Genomic DNA, 25360 nt, shown 5'->3' on the forward strand with positions numbered 1-25360 from the left:
ATAAATCCTTATGAATAAAGGTAGTGAAAATGCCCTAAAAACAGCTTAGGGTTCTAAGGGTTAAACAATTTAACCCTTTAAACTACTGAACTTTTTAACTGTTCAGCCATTGTAACTGTTACTTGTCATCAACTATGACTCCTACCCACTGTAGCTAGTTAGCTAAGTTAGCTAAGTAACATGGTTAGCATAGTTAGCATGCTAGCATGTTAGCATGCTAGTTAGCATTTTTAGCAAAACTGCTAAAAATGATTAGCTAAGTTAGCTAAGTCACATGGTTAGCATAGTTAGCATGCTAACATGTTAGCATGCTAGTTAGCATTTTTTGCAAAACTGCTAAAAATGATTAGCTAAGTTAGCTAAGTCACATGGTTAGCATAGTTAGCATGCTAACATGTTAGCATGCTAGTTAGCATGTTTTGCAAAACTGCTAGAAATGATTAGCTAAGTTAGCTAAGTCACATGGTTAGCATAGTTAGCATGCTAACATTTTAGCATGCTAGTTAGCATTTTTTGCAAAACTGCTAAAAATAATTAGCTAAGTTAGCTAAGTCACATGGTTAGCATAGTTAGCATGTTAGCATGTTAGCATGCTAGTTAGCATAACTGTTAAAAATGTTTAGTGAAGTTAGCTAAGTCACATGGTTAATATAATTAGCATGTTAGCATGCTAATTAACATAGTTATCATAACTAATAACAATGATTAGCTAGGTTAGCTAAGTCATATGGTTAGCATAGTTAACATTTTAACATTGTTAGCATGCTAGTTAGCATAGTTACTTGGTTAGCATTATTATCTTTGTCAACATAGTTAGCATAACTACTAGCAAACATTGGAGCCATTCCAACTGTTAGTTATCGTCAACTATCTGCCTAAATAATTTAACCATTTCAATTATCAACCTATTTAACTGTTCAGTCATTCCAACTATAGTAAACCTTATCTACCAAGCAAATAATTTAACCATATGAACTCATCATATTTTTGCGTTTTCATGCACTGTATTTCCTTCAGGAAATGCTTTTCTAGTTCTTATTATTCTTCTTCTAACGTAGCTAATGCAGCTTCAACCATTTAACGTAGAAACTTCATTCAAACTATGTTACGTAGGTCTTACTTAGGACATGTAGGCTTTGTATTTTTCATCTTTGTAACTTTTATACTTTTTAAACTATTAATTAAAAACTACTCAAAATTTCCCCATAGACTTAACATGGGCTGATGACATCACAATGGAGTAATTAACTTGATTTGCACCTGTATCTTCTTCCAGCTGCTCATCTAGGCCCCATCAAAGAATCAGTTCAACTGATTGCACCTGTATCAACTGCTTTCTACTGAACTAGACCAACTCTCTCTCTCAACTGTCTCTACATTCTACAAGGATATAAGACACATTTCATCCAACTTTCTATCCATTCATCCTCTTCAAACCATTCACCCATCCACCCATTAAACTATTCATCAACATCAATTAAACAATCTGCCTATCAACATCCATTCTACTTTCTGTCTATCAACATCCATTACACTATCTACATTTAACTTTTAAACTATATACTCTGTCTCAGGCTTTAAGCATACAATATGGCTCTATTAAGACTGCCGTTAAGCAATTAGAATCCTAGGCCAGGTGGCCAGGCCACCTGCACCCTATCAGTTTCTCAGGCTAACCTTTTAAACTATCCAGCTATTTGACTGTTCAGTCAGTCCAACTATATTAAACCTCATCTACCTAGCAAATAATTTAACCTTTTAAACCATCCACCTATTTAACTGTTCGGTCATTACAACTATATTAAACCTTATCTACCTAGTTCAGTCATTCCAACTATATTAAACCTCATCTACCTAGCAAATAATTTAACCTTTTACACTATCCACCTATTTAACTGTTCAGTCATTCCAACTATATTAAACCTCATCTACCTAGTTCAGTCATTCCAACTATATTAAACCTCATCATGTTGGTTACCAATTAGCACATCATCTGTTTTAACAACATATATTACACACCATATGTTTTGCATTTTCATGCACTAGTAATTCCCTGGAATTGCGTTTTCTAGTTCTTATTAGAGTGCATGAAAATGCACTCTACTGTTCTTCCTAGGCTTCTTCTTCTTATTACAGTGCATGAAAATGCACTGTACTGTTCTTCCTAGGCTTCTTCTTCTTCTTCTTCTTATTCTTATTATTCGTCTTCTTCTAACGCAGTTAATGCAGCTTCAACCGTTTAACGTAGAAACTTCATTCAAACTATGTTGCGTAGGTCTTACTTAGGACATGTGGGCTATGTATTTTTCAGCTTTGTAACTTTTATACTTTTTAAACTATTAATTAAAAACTACTCAAAATTTCCCCATAGACTTAACATGGGCTGATGACATCACAATGGACTAATTAACTTGATTTGCACCTGGTATCATCTTCCAGCTGCTCATCTAGGCCCCATCAAAGAATCAGTTCAACTGATTGCACCTGTATCAACTGCTTTCTACTGAACTAGGCCAACTCTCTCTGTCTCTCTATTCTACAAGGATATAAGACACATTTCCTCCAACTTTCTATCCATTCATCCTCTTCAAACCATTCACTCATCCACCCATTAAACTATCCATCAACATCCATTAAACAATCTGCCTATCAACATCCATTCAACTTTCTGTCTATCAACATCCATTACACTATCTACATTTAACTTTTAAACTATATACTCTGTCTCAGGCTTTAAGCATACAATATGGCTCTATTAAGACTGCCGTTAAGCAATTAGAATCCTATGGCAGGTGTTCGGGCCAGCTGCATCAACTGCCAGTCTCAGGCTTTAAGCATACAAACTGGCCCTATTAAGACTACACATCCTGTCCAACTGCTTCCTCTGCCAAAAACTGTTTCAAAATAAAAGTCCTCACTACAATATTTCACTGTTAAACAATTTAACCCTTTAAACGACTGAACTTTTTAACTGTTTAGCCATTGTAACTGTTACTTGTCATCAACTATGACTTCTACCCACTGTAGCTAGTTAGCATGGTTAGCATAGCTAGCATGTTAGCATGCTAACATGTTAGCATGCTAGCATGTTAGCATGCTAGTTAGCATTTTTTGTAAAACTGCTAAAAATGATTAGCTAAGTCACATGGTTAGCATAGTTAGCATGCTAACATGTTAGCATGCTAGTTAGCATTTTTTATAAAACTGCTAAAAATTATTAGCTAAGTTAGCTAAGTCACATGGTTAACATAGTTAGCATGTTAACATGTTAGCATGCTAGTTAGCATTTTTAGCAAAACTGCTAAAAATGATTAGCTAACTTAGCTAAGTCACATGGTTAGCATAGTTAGCATGCTAACATGTTAGCATGCTAGTTAGCATTTTTAGCTAAACTGTTAAAAATGATTAGCTAAGTTAACTAAGTAAAATGGTTAGCATAGTTAACATGCTAGTTAGCATAGTTAGCAAAACTGCTAAAAATGATTAGCTAGGTTAGCTAAGTCACATGGTTAACATAGTTAGCATGTTAGCATTGCTAACATGCTAGTTAGCATAACTACTAAAAATGAAAACATTAGCTAAGTTAACTAAGTTAAGTATTATCCACCTATTTAACCGTTCAATCATTCCAACTATATTAAACCTTATCTACCAAGCAAATCATTTAACCATATAAACTATCCACCTATTTAACTGTTCAGTCACTCCAACTATATTAAACCTCATCTACCTAGCAACCAATATAGTTTGTTTTTACTCTGTATGATATTTTACATCATATTTTTTGCATTTTCATGCACTGTATTTCCTTCAGGAAATGCTTTTCTAGTTATTCTTCTTCTTCTAACGCAGTTAATGCAGCTTCAACCGTTTAACGTAGAAACTTCATTCAAACTGCGTTGCGTAGGTCTTACTTATGACATGTGGGCTTTGTATTTTTCATCTTTGTAACTTTTATACTTTTTAAACTATTAATTAAAAACTACTCAAAATTTCCCCATAGACTTAACATGGGCTGATGACATCACAATGGACTAATTAACTTGATTTGCACCTGGTATCATCTTCCAGCTGCTCATCTAGGCCCCATCAAAGAATCAGTTCAACTGATTGCACCTGTATCAACTGCTTTCTACTGAACTAGACCAACTCTCTCTGTGTCTCTACATTCTACAAGGATATGACACATTTCATCCAACTTTCTATCCATTCATCCTCTTCAAACCATTCACTCATCCACCCATTAAACTATCCATCAACATCCATTCAACTTTCTGTCTATCAACATCCATTACACTATCTACATTTAACTTTTAAACTATATACTCTGTCTCAGGCTTTAAGCATACAATATGGCTCTATTAAGACTGCCGTTAAGCAATTAGAATCCTATGGCAGGTGTTCGGGCCAGCTGCATCAACTGCCAGTCTCAGGCTTTAAGCATACAAACTGGCCCTATTAAGACTACACATCCTGTCCAACTGCTTCCTCTGCCAAAAACTGTTTCAAAATAAAAGTCCTCACTAAAATATTTCACTGTTAAACAATTTAACCCTTTAAACTACTGAACTTTTTAACTGTTCAGCCATTGTAACTGTTACTTGTCATCAACTATGACTCCTACCCACTGTAGCTAGTTAGCATGGTTAGCATAGTTAGCATGTTAGCATGCTAGTTAGCATTTTTAGCAAAACTGCTAAAAATGATTAGCTAAGTTAGCTAAGTCACATGGTTAACATAGTTAGCATGCTAATATGTTAGCATGCTAGTTAGCATTTTTTGCAAAACTGCTAAAAATGATTAGCTAAGTTAGCTAAGTCACATGGTTAGCATAGTTAGCATGCTAACATGTTAGCATGCTAGTTAGCATTTTTTGCAAAACTGCTAAAAATGATTAGCTAAGTTAGCTAAGTCACATGGTTAGCATAGTTAGCATGTTAGCATGCTAATTCACATAGTTATCATAACTAATAAAAATGATTAGCTAGGTTAGCTAAGTCATATGGTTAGCATAGTTAACATTTTAACATTGTTAGCATGCTAGTTAGCATAGTTACTTGGTTAGCATTATTATCTTTGTCAACATAGTTAGCATAACTACTAGCAAACATTGGAGCCATTCCAACTGTTAGTTATCGTCAACTATCTGCCTAAAAATGTAACCATTTCAATTATCAACCTATTTAACTGTTCAGTCATTCCAACTATAGTAAACCTTATCTACCAAGCAAATAATTTAACCATATGAACTCATCATATTTTTGCATTTTCATGCACTGTATTTCCTTCAGGAAATGCTTTTCTAGTTATACTTCTTCTTCTAACGCGTTTAATGCAGCTTCAACCGTTAAACGTAGAAACTTCATTCAAACTTTGTTACGTAGGTCTTACTTGTGTCATAGGGGCTATGTATTTTTCAACTTTGTAACTTTTATACTTTTTAAACTATTAATTATTAACTTTTAAAAAATCCCCATTGACTTAACATTGCCCTTTATGACATCATCGCAATTAGAATCTTGTGGCAGGTGGCCAGGCCAGCTGGCCCAACTGCCATTCTCAGGCTTTAAGCATACAAACTGGCCCTATTAAGCCTACACACCCTATTCAACTGCTTCCTCTGCCAAAAACTGTTTCAAAATAAAAGTCCTCACTACAATATTTCACTGTTTAACAATTTAACCCTTTAAACTGCTGAACTTTTTAACTGTTCAGCCAATGTAACTGTTACTTGTCATCAACTATTACTCCTACCCACTGTAGCTAGTTAGCTAAGTTAGCTAAGTAACTTGGTTAGCATAGTTAGCATGCTAACATGTTAGCATGCTAGTTAGCATTTTTAGCAAAACTGCTAAAAATGATTAGCTAAGTAAGCTAAGTCACATGGTTAGCATAGTTAGCATGCTAACATGTTAGCATGCTAGTTAGCATGCTAGTTAGCATTTTTTACAAAACTGCTAAAAATGATTAGCTAAGTTAGCTAAGTCACGTGGTTAGCATAGTTAACATGCTAACATGTTAGCATGCTAGTTAGCATTTTTTGCAAAACTGCTAAAAATGATTAGCTAAGTTAGCTAAGTCACGTGGTTAGCATAGTTAGCATGTTAGCATTTTTTGCAAAACTGCTAAAAATGATTAGCTAAGTTAGCTAAGTCACATGGTTAGCATAGTTAGCATGCTAGCATGTTAGCATGCTAGTTAGCATTTTTTGCAAAACTGCTGCTAAAAATGATTAGTGAAGTTAGCTAAGTCACATGGTTAACATAGTTAGCATGTTAACATGCTAATTAGCATAGTTATCATAACTAATAAAAATGATTAGCTAGGTTAGCTAAGTCATATGGTTAACATAGTTAACATTTTAACATTGTTAGCATCCTAGTTAGCATAGTTACTTGGTTAACATTATTATCTTTAACATAGTTAGCATAACTACTAGCAAACATTGGAGCCATTCCAACTGTTAGTTATCGTCAACTATCTGCCTAAATAATTTAACCATTTCAATTATCAACCTATTTAACTGTCATTCCAACTATAGTAAACCTTATCTACCAAGCAAATAATTTAACCATATGAACTCATCATATTTTTGCATTTTCATGCACTGTATTTCCTTCAGGAAATGCTTTTCTAGTTATTCTTCTTCTTCTAACGCAGTTAATGCAGCTTCAACCGTTTAACGTAGAAACTTCATTCAAACTGCGTTGCGTAGGTCTTACTTATGACATGTGGGCTTTGTATTTTTCATCTTTGTAACTTTTATACTTTTTAAACTATTAATTAAAAACTGCTCAAAATTTCCCCATAGACTTAACATGGGCTGATGACATCACAATGGACTAATTAACTTGATTTGCACCTGGTATCATCTTCCAGCTGCTCATCTAGGCCCCATCAAAGAATCAGTTCAACTGATTGCACCTGTATCAACTGCTTTCTACTGAACTAGGCCAACTCTCTCTGTCTCTCCATTCTACAAGGATATAAGACACATTTCCTCCAACTTTCTATCCATTCATCCTCTTCAAACCATTCACTCATCCACCCATTAAACTATCCATCAACATCCATTAAACAATCTGCCTATCAACATCCATTCAACTTTCTGTCTATCAACATCCATTACACTATCTACATTTAACTTTTAAACTATATACTCTGTCTCAGGCTTTAAGCATACAATATGGCTCTATTAAGACTGCCGTTAAGCAATTAGAATCCTATGGCAGGTGTTCGGGCCAGCTGCATCAACTGCCAGTCTCAGGCTTTAAGCATACAAACTGGCCCTATTAAGACTACACATCCTGTCCAACTGCTTCCTCTGCCAAAAACTGTTTCAAAATAAAAGTCCTCACTACAATATTTCACTGTTAAACAAATTAACCCTTTAAACTACTGAACTTTTTAACTGTTCAGCCATTGTAACTGTTACTTGTCATCAACTATGACTCCTACCCACTGTAGTAGCTAGTTAGCATGGTTAGCATAGTTAGCATGCTAGCATGTTAGCATGCTAGTTAGCATTTTTAGCAAAACTGCTAAAAATGATTAGCTAAGTCACATGGTTAGCATAGTTAGCATGCTAATATGTTAGCATGCTAATATGTTAGCATGCTAGTTAGCATTTTTAGCAAAACTGCTAAAAACGATTAGCTAAGTTAGCTAAGTCACATGGTTAGCATAGTTAGCATGCTAACATGTTAGCATGCTAGTTAGCATTTTTAGCAAAACTGCTAAAAATGATTAGCTAAGTTAGCTAAGTCACATGGTTAGCATAGTTAGCATGCTAGCATGTTAGCATGCTAGTTAGCATTTTTAGCAAAACTGCTAAAAATGATTAGCTAAGTTAGCTAAGTCACATGGTTAGCATAGTTAGCATGCTAGCATGTTAGCATGCTAGTTAGCATTTTTTGCAAAACTGCTAAAAATGATTAGCTAAGTTAGCTAACTCACATGGTTAACATAGTTAGCATGCTAGCATGTTAGCATGTTAGTTAGCATAGTTAGCATAATTGCTAAAAATAATTAGCTAAGTTAGCTAAGTAAAATGGTTAGCATAGTTAACATGCTAGTTAGCATAGTTAGCAAAACTGCTAAAAATGATTAGCTAGGTTAGCTAAGTCACATGGTTAACATAGTTAGCATGTTAGCATTGCTAACATGCTAGTTAGCATAACTACTAAAAATGAAAACATTAGCTAAGTTAACTAAGTTAAGTATTATCCACCTATTTAACCGTTCAATCATTCCAACTATATTAAACCTTATCTACCAAGCAAATCATTTAACCATATAAACTATCCACCTATTTAACTGTTCAGTCACTCCAACTATATTAAACCTCATCTACCTAGCAACCAATATAGTTTGTTTTTACTCTGTATGATATTTTACATCATATTTTTTGCATTTTCATGCACTGTATTTCCTTCAGGAAATGCTTTTCTAGTTGCATTTAGTTATTCTTCTTCCGACCAAATTCAACGTTTAATGCGACTGAAACCGCTGAACCGTCTGACCTCATTCAAAGACTCCTACAAAGCTCTTGTAATGGACAATCGTAGAATGTATTTTTCATATGTAAAAGTTATACTTTTTGAGATATTTACGATAAAAGAGCAATAAAATCCCATAGACTTAACATTGACCGCCGTGGCGGCAACTTTTAGCATTATGACGTGACCTGCACCTGATAGCAATCAACAGCTGGTCCGCTGCAATCTTTCTATCACTGGAGCTGAGAATCTTCTGAACGTTTTGACCTGCCGTGATAGTTTACTTGCTCGTAAAATTCTCCTCCAGAGGCACATTTCTCTAACTACAAACAAGGTAAGTGGTCCGATTTTTGGTATTTGACTCATTTATGTCGTCAAACATTGTTATGTAGCATTCTAATAGGCCTATGCTATGTATGAAATAGGTCACAAGTAGCCAAACTCGGTGGTTCTAACGTTAGGGGAATAGTTAACGTTAGCACTTATCCTATCCGTTGATATTTATTATGTAAGGAAAGTTATGAAACCCACCTATTCAACGTTAATAGTTAACGTTAGCACTTATCCTATCCGTTGATATTTATTATGTAAGGAAAGTTATGAAACCCACCTATTCAACGTTAATAAGTCGTCACTTTAAATTGACCGGTTAGCTGTAGGTTTCGATAACGTTAGCTAACGACATTCAAACCTAACGTCGCTCCCAGCTGAGCACTGACGTTAACGTTACATTTGCTCACTAACCAGTAGCGTTTTAACTAGCGTTATACTATCTGGCTCTTGATAACCTGTGGAAAGGGACCTGATTAAAACCTTACTGTTTGGAAACGGACCATATGACCAAAGTATTGTTAAAACACACTACAGAAGTTGAGGTATAACGTTTGTGCTGTCAACATAGACAGAGTATGTTTACTTGGCCTACTCATTTCTGCATTATTCTGGCCTATAAATTAAAGCTTCCCAGTTGTTGTAGGCTACATCCTAAAGTAGGCCTACATCGTAATCTGTACAAAAAATGTGGATAACAGACCTAGCAAGCTGTAAGATATAGTGTAGTTGGTTATCAAGATGCTTAATACACGGATTTCCCGTTTACCAACAAAACTAGATGCGCGCGCAGCCGTGAGGCAGAAGACGCGGTGGCCGTCCACAACGTTATAAACTTAACCTAAATAGTCGGCTGCTGTAAGCTACAATCGGATTTTTTGTATACCCCTGTTGTCTCAATGATAATAACATCTCATTTCAGACTATATTTCAAAGTTTGCCGTTCATTTGCATTATTAATATAACATCGTATTTTGTCATTTTTGGCGAAGACATGCATTCCGTTGATATTGAACATATTGTAACGATTTGATAGCGACACACACAGTTGTCCAATCAAAAGGTTTATTCACTGAGTATGAGAGCAGGGACACAGACACAGAACACAATGCAAACAGGGCAGGTCAAGCATGCACACACACTACACATACAGGGGAGGACGCAGCCTCCCACACAAAAAGGATCACACACGAGGGAGAACTAAAAGGGAAACATGTTACAATAAAGACGCTAACATTACACACAAAACTAAGGAGAATAACGACATAAACCCCCCAAATGTTCGCTCTCGTATCCCAGGATCCCCTGCGCGGGAGAACGCTAACACTGTCTTTTGCGCCGACGTAGCTCCCCCAACAAGCCATTGCCGTCCTCGGCAATGACCACGAGGTAGCCACATGCTAACGTCGGCGCGCGTCGCCGCCACTCAGTTCAGTGCGACAGTACCGCCAACTCACGTGGGGTGCACTCCGCAGGAGCTCACTCAACGGGGCGCCACGCTGCTAGTAATCCAGTTCGGGCGTGCAAGCAGCCACGTGGCCGACCCGCTCGTCACCAGCTCCCTCTCAGCAGCCGCCCTCAGGCTGCACTTTCCACGGCGTGACACCGCGGCACTCCTCCTCTCCAGACGGGGCCCTAGGTGGCCTTACAACCGTCGACACTGTACCAAGCACCGGGGTTCGAGGGGGGCCAGATGAAGCTGCGCCAACGCCACTCCGCTCCGTCGAGTCGCCGACCAGGACAGACAGGCACCGACTCCACAGCAACCGGACCGCGCTGAGCTCTCCCGCTGCAGCGACCGTCTTCGCCGTCCCTCCTCGTGTTGCCATCTCGCAGAGCCGTACTGCTCTGTTCCCGGCCCGTTCCACTCCTTCGCGGCCTCGGCGAAGGCACGACCCCCGAGATGGCCGTGCTATTGAACTCCACACACAAACTTTTTTCAAAAAGGCACCGGCCAACAGGCCAACTAGAACGGGCGCCCACACAGCACGGTGCCTCTCACACGCACCCAAAAGTTTTAAAGTTCAGAGGGCCTTTCCGACGAAGCTGCACCACCGTCGTGAGTTCGCTGCCCTCATCGGCTCCGCCAACCATCCATCGTCTAGGAACCTCTTCCTCGCCGCACTCCCTCGGCTCTGCTCATGCGTCGCGGCTCGCAGCGGAGTCAGCGCCCAGGCCAGCGTCGTCTTCTCCGCGAACGCTTCTTCAGGCCCCTCTTCCGGCAAGAACTTCTCCCATGGCGGCAGGCAGCTCCAGATGATAGCTCCTCTCCTCCGTCGGCTGTAGCGATAGAAGGCCCCGATCTTTTTAGTAGCCCTTACAAGGGCTCTCCCTGGATCCTCTTGCGTGGGCCTCCACCCAGTGGTGAGGTCTCCCGCTCCCAGCTTCTCTCGCTGAGTGGAGGCCATGTCCGAAAGTCGCTTCTGACACCAATGTAACGATTTGATAGCGACACACACAGTTGTCCAATCAAAAGGTTTATTCACTGAGTATGAGAGCAGGGACACAGACACAGAACACAATGCAAACAGGGCAGGTCAAGCATGCACACACACTACACATACAGGGGAGGACGCAGCCTCCCACACAAAAAGGATCACACACGAGGGAGAACTAAAAGGGAAACATGTTACAATAAAGACGCTAACATTACACACAAAACTAAGGAGAATAACGACATAAACCCCCCAAATGTTCGCTCTCGTATCCCAGGATCCCCTGCGCGGGAGAACGCTAACACTGTCTTTTGCGCCGACGTTACAATATTTAACATTATCTAACCATCGTGATTTCGAATTGGTGCAGTTTTCAGCACAAAAACTCATTTTATTCTTTTGCTCTTTTGCATTGCTCTATGCTGTTCTGTGGTGCTTTCTGCCTCTTGTTTGCGCACGCAAGTTTTCGTGACGTTCCATAGAAATCCATGTATATCAGAATGGTCCATCCTTAAGACTCAGTTTATGATTATCAACAGCAACAACACACCCTTTGCCTACAAAGTGTTCTAAGCTGTTTACTTTAAACTGTTTGGCTGTCAACTATCCTTAAACAGAAATTAATAAAACACGTCAAACATGTTGCTTTGTTTGCCGTGAAATACTATAAGCTAGTATATTTAACTACCATTACAGATTTATGGTGCAACAACCTCACTTAAATATATCTAAGTTGTATTGAACAATTGTACACATTCCATGTTTTTGGTATAACTCTAACTTGTTTGCTTTTGTCTTTTAGGGACCAGACCAGACCAGTGTGGTGATGACCGTGTATTAAATTATGTGTGTGCCTGTCTATGTGCACATCCTGCCAACCATACATCGCTGATATTAACACTAACATTAATTCCTAAAAAACGTGATCATATCTCAACATATCTGCACATACCTTTGAACTATAGACGTAGATCTGAGATCTACACTGAGACATTCTGAGTATTATATTGTTGCAGGAGGACTATGTCGACAACTATATGAAGCATGCATACATTTGAATCATGTGCTGTGACATCTGTGAAACTTAGCTGTGCTGTTAGACCTCTGTTTTTAGACCTGAGCTGTGCTGTGTGAAAATTAAGATTCTAACCTAAGTTCTGTCTAAAACTGATCATCTGAAGGGCTGAATCTTGTTATTCAGTCTATATCACCATCAAAAGTGACCTATTTATTACAATTAACTGAGACCTCTAGCTCTTGCTGCCATTTCAGAATTACCACTGATAAATAGATCTGTCTTAGGATAATATGATTGGCATTATCAAGTTCTGTATATATATACACACACACACACAACTGTGATTTTTTTTTTTTACTTCAAGCTTACATTGGTTGTTAAGTGATCATTAGTGTATTCTGAGTATCATTCTGCTGTATTAAAACAAAGAATGTTGATCAATATTGAATTAACAATTTATTTTTTACTGACTGTCATACTCTAAGCTAACATCTAATCAAGTACTGGACACGTCTACGTAATCTGAATAATCATACTGTAAGTAATTTAATGTTATACACAGCATCTTTTTTGCATTTACATGCAATGGTAATTCCCTGGAATTGCATTTTCTAGTTTAATACCTAATTTTTCGATTACTTTTAGTTATGTTTTCTCTGCACACCGTATTTGTCCAGTAGGTGGCAGTGGTGGCGCTGCATAGAGGGGAAACTGCTACACTGATTCTTAGAGAAGAAGACAGAAATCGCAAACAGCAGAAGGACAGCAGAACATACTATTAGTGAGATTTAGATTTTCCACACTGAGAAGAAAAGTTAAAAATAACATTGAAGAGCTAGTTAAAATGGGTTCTCCCACCAAACCTACTTCCGAGGAAGGAATAACAGCAAAGGGTCGAAATTACGACAAGGAGTTTACTTACTTGTATGAGTTTTCTCCAGTGAGTGTTTTACACGTGTTCGTCATTTATGTTAGTAGCAGACATGGCGTGATAGATGTGTTTAATGAGTTAAGCACGTACACGTTTTATTTTGCTGTAACTCAGTTGTTTAATGAATTGTGTGGAAATGTATTGATGGTACTGCATAAGCTAAAAAACAATCAGAGTTGAACATGAGTTTAATGATTTGAAGTGCTATTTCATGCTATGTTGAAGCCATGTTAACAACGTGATATGCTAGTGCTGAAGTTTCATGTAGGCTGTAGTGAATGTATAGATTAAAAAAAAGAATAAGCTACTACAGTTCATGAATGAGTTATATTTCCAGATCTGCTAAAATGTATCGAGAGATTAATTAAATTGAATTGTTGCCCTGCTATGAAGGTTGTTTTTTTGTTTGGATGCATGATATGAGAGTGTTCCATTGAACTGCTTCTACTCAATATTTCTTCATTTCATCGTAGCCTACAGATAAGCGCGAGATCTCACCACTTAAAAAAAAAACATACTACCCAGGTAGATGGACTTATTATTATTTTGGGGTTATTTTATCAGAGCTCTGAGGTCATTTTACTTTATATTTTTCTCAACGTTTTTAAAAGGTTGAAAACTAAGAGAAATACTGATTTTCACGGAATCGAACCCCTCAGTCCCTCAAAACACACCTTAAAATAATTGAATGGTACTACTGGTTAGGAATCCGTCATCGTAATGGTGTGTTGGGTAGACTCGTGCATGATTTGAAAAAGCTGCAGAAATGATGGCAATGAAATGGTGCTTAAAGACTAGTATGTGAATAGTTGAATGCATGTTCCACATGCACAGTTAGGTTAGCTGGCATGGTAACATGTCTATGTATTATGGTTTTGCAAATGCATTGCTGAAATAAACTCTTAAGTCATGACTGAGTATGGTATTTGTTGTCATTATAGTTGAAATTAGACTCAAGGTTCCAGAAATGTAAAATGTACAGAAATAGGACCTACATGATAGTGTAATGACACTTAATGACATGTTCAGGAAACATCTCAGATGGTTCACTGTACTTTAGGTCAAAGGTAAGTATTCATGACACTGTCAGGAAACTATTTTGGTGTGTAATAGTTATTTGTGACAGCTTAATGACAAGTCAAAACTGTACCACTGTAGTTGAGGTCAAGAAAAGTATTCATGACCAATTTATAATGGCGTCATGACGGCCAATTGTTCAGGCCAGTGGCGCAAAAAGTGGGTATGCGCCATATGTGGCGCATAGGGGCGCAGCACCATGGGGGCGCCAAAGCGATGGTAAAACAAATAAAATAATATATTTGGTATTTTCTATATGTAGCTACTGCTGTCCATTTCTAAATCAGGCGCCTATATCTCATAAGATTCCATCATAGAATTTTGACATAGAAGAGGGAGTGGGGGCGCCGTCAGCGCTGAGCGAGCAGATAGGCCTACGAGTAGTGAGTTGCCGTCTATGGAAAAAGATGGATACAGCAAAAAAAAGCTGTTGGCGGCTAAAAATAGAAAAAGAAAGAGGGAAAAGGAGATGGCATGTCAAGGGATGCAACAGCAGTTAAATAAGTGGACGGTGAAAGGCAACAGGTAGGACTTAAAGTGATGGTCTGTGCTTGGAGGCTTGCAAATATGAATGTTAACAGACCAACTAGCTTTTGTTAAGCATAATGCCGATTGAAACATAGCCTATTCCATTCAGATAGCTAGGTGGCTACCATGCTCATACTGCACTTTTAATGGCCAACTGCAAACATAAATGTCACCCTAGCAGCAACTCATTACATGTTTCCATATCCTAACAATGAGGCTCCTTGTAATAACTTAATATTGTGTTGTCAATGTGGTGCAAACAAACAAGGCTAGAGTAGGCCTATCAGCCTGTGAACAATAGCTGGCAAAAGGACGTTATGAGAACCGTTTAGACTCTCTTAAAGTGACAATGCATCATTTATCAATACTTATCAAGTATAACATCAAGTTCAACACCAAATTGACAGCATTTCTTCAAAAACATATTTAATACACACTAATGCACAGTAATAGTGTAAATGATTGGCCTTTTGTTTTGCTTTAGTTGTTTGTGTTTTTTTTTTTTGGGGGGGGGGGCGCCAATATTGTTGTTGCATACCCCTCAAAAAGTGGGTAGCTGCGCCCCTGGTTCAGGCCCATCACTTTACAAACCTAGAAGATAAGTCAGGCCAAACACAGTTATATGAACTTGTTCATGTAATAATTAAACAATTATGTCAAGTTGTCATGACAATTCATGACACTGTCAGGAAACTATTTTGGTGTGTAATAGTTCTTTGTGACAGCTTAATGACCAGTCAAAACTGTACCACTGTAGTTGAGGTCAAGGAAAGTATTCATGACACAATTATAATGGTGTCATGACAGTCAATTGTTCAGGCCCTTCACATTACAAACCTAGAAGATAAGTCAGGCCAAACACAGTTATATGTCAAGTTGTCATGACAATATCATGCCAAACACCTTGCATTCTTGGCTATGTCAAGTCGTCATGACAATATTGTAAATGGGTTACATTTTCTTGGCTAATGTCAAGTTGTCATGACAAAGACCCGTCAAATAATGTCATCTTGGCTAATGTCAAGTTGTCATAATGATGACACCCAAACAATGTCAACTTGACATTCCAAAAACCGAATGACACATTATGACAACAGTCATAAACATCAATAATGTGTCATTAATGTACATGACATGTGTCATGTCATTCTTATGACGGTTACATGTCACCCTTATGTAGACCCCTTCAAATAAAGTGTTACCCCTTTGAGGGTTATTAAACTGAATGTATAAATTTAAAAAAAAATTCTGTCAACTAAAATAAAAAAATCATAAATGTAATGTTCGGGGGCATGCATGTCTAACATCGTGGTCCAACACGGTCCCCAGACCTTCTCAGATGATAAATCCATACGCATACATTTATGATTTTTTTTATTTTAGTTCACATTTTTTGTAGATTTAATTTCAGTTTAGTTTCAACCCACTCTCTCTCTTTCTCTCACACACACACACACACACGCACACACGTACACACACACACCGCTCTGGCCAAAAAAACACATAAAACCTTTTTGTTAAATTCAGTCTCTCCCTCTCTCACAAACACACACTCACACACACGTACCCTGACCTTTGACCCTCCCCTCCCCCTTGCACTCTTCCAATCGAGTCCTCCTCTGCTGTCTGCTACATTTTTATTCTTTTCAATGTCTTGATGAAAATCTTGATGAATTTGAATTTAAAACTCTCTTGATGCAAACCTTTTTAACTCTCTGGTTGCCAAGCTTTTTTCACTCTTTTGACCAGCCTCATGGCTTCTAGCACCCATTTTTGATCATTTTTTATTTTTGATAATTGTCTAGACATAACACTCCCATGATCACCTCATGGCAAACACCACGCATCCCGAGCACGAGACACACAGACACACACACACACACACACACACACACACACACACCCCCAAACACATGACTCATACAAAAGCACCCCCGCCAAATTCAAAAAGCTCCCATACTCAATGGATGCCTATACTGATGCCTATAGTGTTTAGCGGCCCCACTTAGCCGCTCGCTACTAGGACATGCATTTTCAGGAATTTTCAGACTAGCCATGCTTATTCTCTGTCTTTACCCATACTTTTACAACTCTTTTATCTCAACACTAATTCAATAAAACGACGGTCACAAGACAAACACCGCCTATCCCCATCACATGACAAACACACATGTGACAAGGAATAGGAAACAAAAGCCCGCCCGCCCGCAAAAGAACCTGTCAAAACGCAATTGATGACTAGTTACATACCCGGATGTCCCACCTACCACACAGGAGGTCCGGCCCTCATCGGAAGTCCTGCCCGCCTGTCACTTTTTAATTTAATTGACAGATGAAGAAGGATATTACTAAATTCTCTGTCCACATTTCTGCATCAATTTGTCCAGGATATAAAAGATACAAACACACATGGTGCCATCAAGTATTCACAAATTGGTCTTACTCAGGTTTCCAGGGTTTTTCCAATAATGTGATGCAGTGGCGAAGTGTTGACTTCAAGTGATTCACCAATTTAATGGTGTGTAGATGTGGATACTGTCTGAATGAGGGAATGGTTGTGGCCAAAGGACACGGCTACACAAGGGAGCTGACATTAGGAGTCACATGCATATTGTTGAATCTGGGGCAAAAGCAATTGAGAAGGGTGTCGACCATGTCCTTGGGGTCAAGTCTCTGTCACCCCTAATCTTGCTCTATAGTTCTGTTTTTGGTTTTGATATGATAAAAAGTTTGGATTACATGCATTGTGTGCTCCTTGGTGTCACAAAGCAATTTTTTGGATCTTTGGCTAGTAAATAACATGGCAACCCCTGGTATATTGGGACAGGTAAAAGCAAAATTAATGAACAATTACTATCCCCCACACCACCTTCTGATAACCCGAGAGTGCCATGCTCTGTGCATGTTGCACACAAGTGGAAAGCTGCTGAATGCCGTAGCTGGCTGCTTATTTTACAGTTTAACCGTATTACACATGATCTTGCCCACAAAATATTTGAAACATTGGTTGTTAATAGTAAATTCAATGTCCCTCTTTCTAAATGACAAAGTATTTGAAATAGATATACCCAGTGCTTCCAATTACATTAACAAATTTGTTCACCAAGTCCAGGAATTGTATGGATGTATTGTATGTTACATGGGCCCTTGTGGTCAAATTCAGCTTCTTTATTTGAAGGGCACAACCAAAAGCTTATATATCTGTGCCATGGAGCACAATCTATACTGAATCAAATAGCATTTTGTTTCCACCTACTGCAGTCTTTGCCAGGTCTACTGGAAAAAAAGTATAGACAACATCACACACACAGTATAATAATAAAATTGCTTTAAAAAGCTTAAACTGTTTGCCATGTTGTTAGTCGCTTTGGTTAAAAATGCGTCAGCCAAATGTAATGTAATGTAGTGTAAAATAAAGTGGTTAATGATTGGATATTGGATATCCTTTGAGGTCCAAGGCGTTAAGGTTTGAAATATTGTTTTGCTTGATTGTCCACACCACAAAGAAATAGATGACATCAAATGATATATGCTATGTTATATGGGGACCCCACATAACAGTTATACGGTTGAGCTAAAAATGGAGGCATTGGGAAAATAACATCTATCATTTAGCACAGAAAACAATGTGCCTGTGTTTCTAGTGCAACTTTTCAAATCAGAAAATGTCAGTTTTCAGAAACAGTAAAGGGCAATTCCATGCAAAGGTCATCCTTAACATGGAAAAAAAAAAAGTTGTGCATACGCAAATAGAACTGTTGTTAAAATCTTCCTTTAGGTCTATATTTTATTGTTTGTAACTGATCTGATTGAATTTGATGGAGAATTACACTCTTTTTACATCATAAATATGGTGTGCAACCATACAAAAACAAAAATTTTCACATGGTAATATTATACATATTTAAAAAGTGGATAAATGGACCCAAGGTTCAAACAAATTGTGTCATTTGACAAATTCCAGATTGACAAGGGAATGGTAGAGTAATGTCTATGCTCAGCTTGCATAAGAGCACAACTCCTTACATTTGTAAGGCTTTTGTTCCATGGCCATGTCACATCCATAACGTTTTATAGGAAAAGTTTATGCTACACATACTGTACAGTGTTGATGCGACAATGTCCATAGTGTCTGTGCAAAGCTGATTTATATCAATGTAAAGTGTGATGACCAAATTGTGCCCCTTTCTTACTTTTAAAACCTTTAATGGTGCGTTATGGATGTGACGTTATGGATGTTATGTGAATTTACAAGACTGGAGACTTTGTTATACCTCAAAGCCGATAAAACGTCTGTTCTAGTGGCATGACAGTTTCAACGCATTTCACCTTAGTGTTTAGGCCTACAATTGACATTTTAAAGATTATTAGGTTGATCAAAACCACAAGGAGGCCTTGCCTAACTATTAGCAAAACAAACATAATATTAAAATACCTCCAGTGATTAGCCTAGCCATAGCCTATTTTCAAGTGGCCTAATAACGAAAATCTGAGCGATTATCTTCCTGTAACTGTCATACTGTTGTTGTACAGTAACTGGATTATCGTGTTAGCTGGTGAAGATGGCTGACTTTGCAGCTGGAGTTAACATAGCAACCTCCTTCTGTTGCAGATGTGTTCAGCCTGCTGCTCACGTCTGCTTAACACAGTTTAATTTTAAATGTGACGCGATATGCCAGCATTTGAAGTGTCAGGTCCTCTGTAGCTAATACCCACAGAGTAACATTAGTAACGGCAGCAATAAACTAGATGTACCGCATAGCAGTACAAAATAGGACCGCCTCTCAGTCCTGCATATTCTCTTCGCAAAAATAAATTACGCTTGTCAATTTGTCTCCATCTCCTACTCCTGCAACTCATGTGCATGTAAATGAGTGTGTGCATATGTGAGTTTGCTTTTGTTTATAAGAGTGTGTGTATGTGTGTGTGTGTCTGTGTGTGTGCATGTGCGTATGCGTGCCTGTGCATTCATGTGGGTGGGTGTTTGTGCATGTGTGTGTGTGTGCTTGCCTGTCTGTATGTGTTTATGTGTGTGTGTGCTTGCCTGCCTGTATGTGTGCGACTGTGCGTGCGTGTGTGTGTGTGTGTGCATGTGCGTGTGTGCACGTGCGCGTGCATGTACTTTATGTGTGCAAATCACAAATGAGTGGGTATGGGTTAGGTTCATGCGGGCTCTTGAGACTAACATACCATAAATATTTTGTTATCTTGGGTGCAACGGTTCAGGTAGGGCTAGTTATTTAGGGGAGTGGCCACCAAGTTTCATGTTCCCTGGTGTTTCAGTAACCCGGGAATCACTGACCAAAATTGATGACGGTAAAAAAAAATATATATATATTTTTATATTTTAAATGACTTGTTGTCCTGATTCTTCCTGTGGATCTTAGTGGGCACTGAGGAAGCAATAATTTCATCGCTAGTTTTTCATGATTACTATTTCAATTGTTTCATATCAAAATTCACTACTTAATTATGTGTTTTATGTAGTTTGTCGAGGACTGGTTCAGACACGTCACATCCATAACGTGAAACCGTCACATCCATAACGCCAGTTTTTCCTGCATAATGCATTACAAAACTGACGCATAGTTTCAAAAACACACTTTTTGTGTTCATTCAAGTCTCCTTCATGCTACATATATCATAGTTTCGGCAGTTTCCTTCAAAATTCACAGAGTTTGTAGAAAACCTCTCACAAAAGTGTGTCCATTTCATGTCACATCCATAACGCTGATAAAATGCCTTGTATTCTTAGGATGAAATTGATTATATGAAATTTGAGGATTTCTCAGTATTCAGAGGACAGAGGTTACATTAAAAGTTATGCAAATTAATTCACTGATACTAATTTTGCCCCCACTCTAAGGCATTTTGTTTACCAATATGAGTCCAATTGTCACATCCATAACGCTGGAACTGCCCTAAATCATCTGAAATTGATTAGTGCAACCCCAGTTAAAGGTTCTGTCAAATACAGTGATATAGTGAGAAAAATAGTATTTATGATAATTGAAAAAAAGATGTATGCATCACTTGGTCATTAACCTCATGAATTGTTCTCTATCGTCTCGAGACCATCTCTCCACTCCATTACATATTCCATATGTACGGGGAATGACCCCCCACCTGTCAAGGACAGTGGATAGGCTTTAAGACACACCAGCTCGCCCGGACACGCCCAACCCGAACCTATAAAACACCTGTGTTGGCGTGTAATCACTGATTGTTTGATCTCCACTGTTACGACCGTGTGTGTGTTAGTGAACAGGTAAGTTTTTGTGTGCAATTTAGCCTACAGCTTAAGATCCACTTACTTGGTAAGATTGGGCGTTTGCCTACGTGCAGCCTTCCTGGATTGTTTAAGCTTTCTCATCCTCCTTGGCTTGAAAGTTGTGAAATCCCTTGGCACCGTATTGCGCACGTAACCCGTGACTCACGCGTTGCTCAGGCATCCTTGCTTGGCAGGCTTCAGTCAGCTATAGGCAGGTGAACTATCTGCTCCAGCTACTCAAGCCGGTGTCCGGCTCTCAACGGTGTGTCGCTGCGGGTTCGCAGAAGACTATCCATAGGAGCCCTCGCCAAAGTTTGTTTGTTTGTGTGGAGTTAGGAGGCGGCGAGTGTCGCGACACCATTGCTCAGTCATACCCAGTGTCCTCACTCAGTTCCTGTCTGCTAGCAAAGGCTGTGTAAGTCCTGTCGGTGTATTACACGTGTAACCCACGGCTCACGCACCGAGTGTGACACCCCACTGAAAGGCTTCTTCAGCAGCCTCACAAGCCTCACTGTTCTCTCTTCATCATCAACCGTTTTTTATTCAGGAAGAAATTGACTGAGCATCAAGCTCTTTTACAGCAATGCCCTGAGTTACAAAACAACAACAAAAATCAAAACAACAAAACAAGAACAATAAAATATACAAAAGGCAAATAATAATAATAATAACAAAAATAAAATAAAAATAATAATAATAAATAAAAAGAAAAGGGGAATGTATAAATAATAATAATGATATAAAAGGTCTAAATATCAGTCAAAGCAAGAACATTGTGCAACAGCCATATCATCAATCATACCCTTGAATTGGTCTAGTGACACAAACCTATCTAATTTCAATAACTCTTGCAATTTGTTCTATTTATTAGATGCAACAAATTGAAAAGCTAATTTACCAAATTCAGATTTAATTTGAGGAGTTGGAAGAGGCACCAGGCCTGCAGTTCCCTGATCTGCTCCTCCTACCAGTCTGTGTCCTGGCCTGGAGGAGGACGATGAGGAGCCAATTGTGGACGTTAAGACTGTTCTCTCGTCTAAAGGAGAGGGGCTACCTTGTGCGCATCCCTGTGGGAGGCGAGCTGGCCCGTCTGTTTGAGGAGGTTGTTGGCTCTTGATATTCCCCTTCTGGAGAATCCCATTGCCCCTGCATTTAGGTTTTACACTGACATGACTGAGCGCCCAGTGGCAGCACTCATTCCCCTCCTACCAGACATTAGTGACCTGGTCAGTTTTCTTCCCCATCTACTTTTCGTAGGTGGTCTGGGCAGGCTAAGGTGCTTTCCCACATGCACGGCGAGGAGCGAATTGGTTTTGGCTCACTTCCCTCAGTGGACCAAGCTTTGGAGCCACTCTACTCCTCTCCCAACTCCCTCTTTGGTGGTGCCTCCTGCCTCAGTGGCAATGGCAGGACTATGGAGGCTTTGCTGGGTAAGCTACATAGGCCCGTAGTGATGCAAGCCCGCCTCGTTAACAAGACGGCCATTCTGTCCCTGTATGTACACCACCTCTCTGGTCTCTTGCAAAGCAGTGCTGGGGATCCCTCTCTTTTGAAGGAGCTCCAGTCAGCCTCTGTGTGCTTCGCTGCAGTGTCTAAAGAGCAGGCAGTGGCATCGGGCCGCTCCTTGGCTCAGTTCTGGGTAGCTAGATGCCATCTCTGGCTGTCCCAGTCTCAACTCCAGTAGGCAGACAGAGAGTGTCTTTTGAGAGTGCCTGTGGAACCCAGGTCCATGTTCGGCCCACAGACAACCGCCCTGTTGCAGCAGGCGCGTGACAGCCGCCGCTGTACAGAAGAAGTGTCTCATGGTGTCTCATGGCAGACATGCCAGTGGCGCTAGGTGCCCTAGGGCATTCGCGCCTCAGCCAACAACTACCGTGGGGCATCCAGCTTGAGAGCCGACTGATCTCAGGCAGTGGCTTCAGACGTCCCAGGGACGGGGTAACGTGCTAGTAGCTGTGGCCCCTCCAGATGCCATCATCGTTCCTGACAATCTCCGAGCCAGCCAGCCTTGGCTCTCAGCCTGATGCAGGAAGGCTTGGCTGGCCTTAGGAGCGGACCCATGGGTGCTCTCCACCATGACCCATGGGTACCGCCTGCAGTTCAGGACCAGACCCCGTGGTACGAGGGTACCTGCATTTACCATGGCCGCCTTCCTGGGTATGGTCCTGGACTCAAGGCCACTGTACCTCTCTCACCGGAGACAGCAGTCTCTCGCCACATGTCTGTCGCTTCACGTTGCATGCCCAGGTGGAGTGGAGACTCTGCCTTTGCCTCTTGGCGGCAATGGTGCATGTAGTCCCCCTTGCCCTCCTTCACATGCGCCCGGTCCAGAGGTGCCTGTTGAGCCTAGGCCTGTGCCCCCAGGGCCCCTCCCAGGCCAAAGTGACTGTGTCCTGCAGGCTTCACAGAGCCCTATGCTGGTGGAAAGATCCAGCCAACACAAAGAGGGGGAGTGCCATGGGATTCATTGAAGGATTCATTGCCGGGTCGTATTTACCGACGCATCCCCAGTAGGCTGGGGTGCTGTTCTCGAAGGTCAGAGCATCAATGGTCTCTGGACAGACCCTTGGCTATCCCAGCACATCAATGTCCTGGAGCTGAGAGCCGCTCTCCTTGCCATCGGCAGAAAGATTTTTGTTTGTTTGTCTCAAGTCCTGTTGGTGTATTGCGTGTGCAACCCACGGCTCATGCACCGAGTGTGACTCCCCGCCGACCGGCGCAAGCACCGGTCGGCCGAGGTGGGTGACCTCCATTTCAGCTAGATAACTCATCTCATCTCTCAGATTGCCCAGCTTCGTGCCGGTGACTGGGAATTGCAACTGGCTCCCAACGTTGCGGTACTCTCGTGGTCACGGCTGATTAGTTCCAGTGTGACGCGCAGGGGCGCAACTACCCATTTTTGAGGGGTATGCAACAACAATATTGGTGCCCCCCCCCCCAAAAAAAAAAAAACACAAACAACTAAAGCAAAACAAAAGGCCAATTAATTTACACTATTACTGTGCATTAGTGTCTATTGAATATGTTTTTAAAGAAATGCTGCCAATTTGATGTTTAACTTGATGTTACACTTGATAAGTATTGATAAATGGTGCATTGCCACTCTAAGAGAGTCTAAACGGTTCTCATAACGTCCTTTTGCCAGCTATTGCTCACAATGGATAAGGCTGATAGGCACTCTAGCCTTGTTTGTTTGCACCACATTGACAACACAATATTAAGTTATTACAAGGAGCCTTCATTGTTAGGATATAGAAACATGTAATGAGTTGCTGCTAGCATGACATTTCTGTTTGCAGTTGGCCATTAAAAGTGCAGTATGAGCATGGTAGCCACCTAGCTATCTGAATGGAATAGGCTATGTTTCAATCGGCATTATGCTTAACAAACGCTAGTTAGTCTGTTAACATTCATATTTGCAAGCCTCCAAGTAGACGTCATCACTTTAAATCCTACCTGTTGCCTTTCACCGTCCACTTATTTAACTGCTGTTGCATCCCTTGACATGCCATCTCCTTTTCCCTCTTTCTTTTTCTATTTTTAGTCGTCAACAGCTTCTTTTGCTGTATCCATCTTTTTCCATAGACGGCAACTCACTACTCGTAGGCCTATCTGCTCGCCCAGCGCTCACGGCGCCCCCACTCCATCTTCTATGTCAAAATTCTATGATGGAATCTTATGAGATAGGCTAGAGTAGGCGCCCTGTTAGTCCTCTAAAATGTTATAGAACATTGAGAAAATGTTGAAATGATTCAGAAACGGACAGCAGTAGCTACATATAGAAAATACCAAATATATTATTTAATTTTTTTTACCATCGCTTTGGAGCTGCGCGCCTGGTGACGCGTGTCTATGGACAAGGGGGCTTTTGCAGCCTGGCGATGGACCTGTGGCTATGGGCTCACCCCCTGTTCAGCTCTCTCAGAGCAGTTCATGTGTCAGGGGCCTTGAATGCTGCAGCCGACATCTTGTCAAGAGGGGGCCCACATCCCGGGACCCCACTACGCGTTCATTGAATGATTCATATTTTGGGCAAACGTGAACTGAACAGACTGTATTACTGCCTGATGAACGTTACTGTGAACTCGTTCTTTCTGGTGTCTGTGAACGGCACGCTCTCTCAGTTTAACTTCGTTCAATAGGGTGCCAGATTTCTATAAAGCCTAATTTGATGGGGGGTGGGAGGGGGGTTCATCTAGGTGGGCCCTATGACCCCAAAGTATGCCTTGACTGGGTCTCAGGTCAAAGAAGTTTGAGAAAGGCTAATGTAGG

General features: G+C 40.1%; 1 long non-coding RNA gene across 1 annotated transcript in view; it reads right to left on the reverse strand.

Moving 5' to 3' along the window:
• LOC143126022 (uncharacterized) overlaps positions 1 to 21215 on the reverse strand; it is a 53582-nt gene extending 32367 nt beyond the window's left edge. The window contains exon 1 of the long non-coding RNA XR_012987346.1: positions 21132 to 21215. This is a non-coding gene — a long non-coding RNA (uncharacterized LOC143126022). The remainder of the gene's footprint in view (positions 1 to 21131) is intronic.
• Positions 21216 to 25360: the final 4145 nt, after the last annotated feature.

Source organism: Alosa pseudoharengus, unplaced genomic scaffold, assembly GCF_046254945.1.
Source record: "Alosa pseudoharengus isolate Yale_2024_CS ecotype anadromous, Long Island Sound unplaced genomic scaffold, YU_APseudo_1.1 YU_APseudo_1.1_scf_16, whole genome shotgun sequence".
NCBI lineage: Eukaryota > Metazoa > Chordata > Actinopteri > Clupeiformes > Clupeidae > Alosa > Alosa pseudoharengus.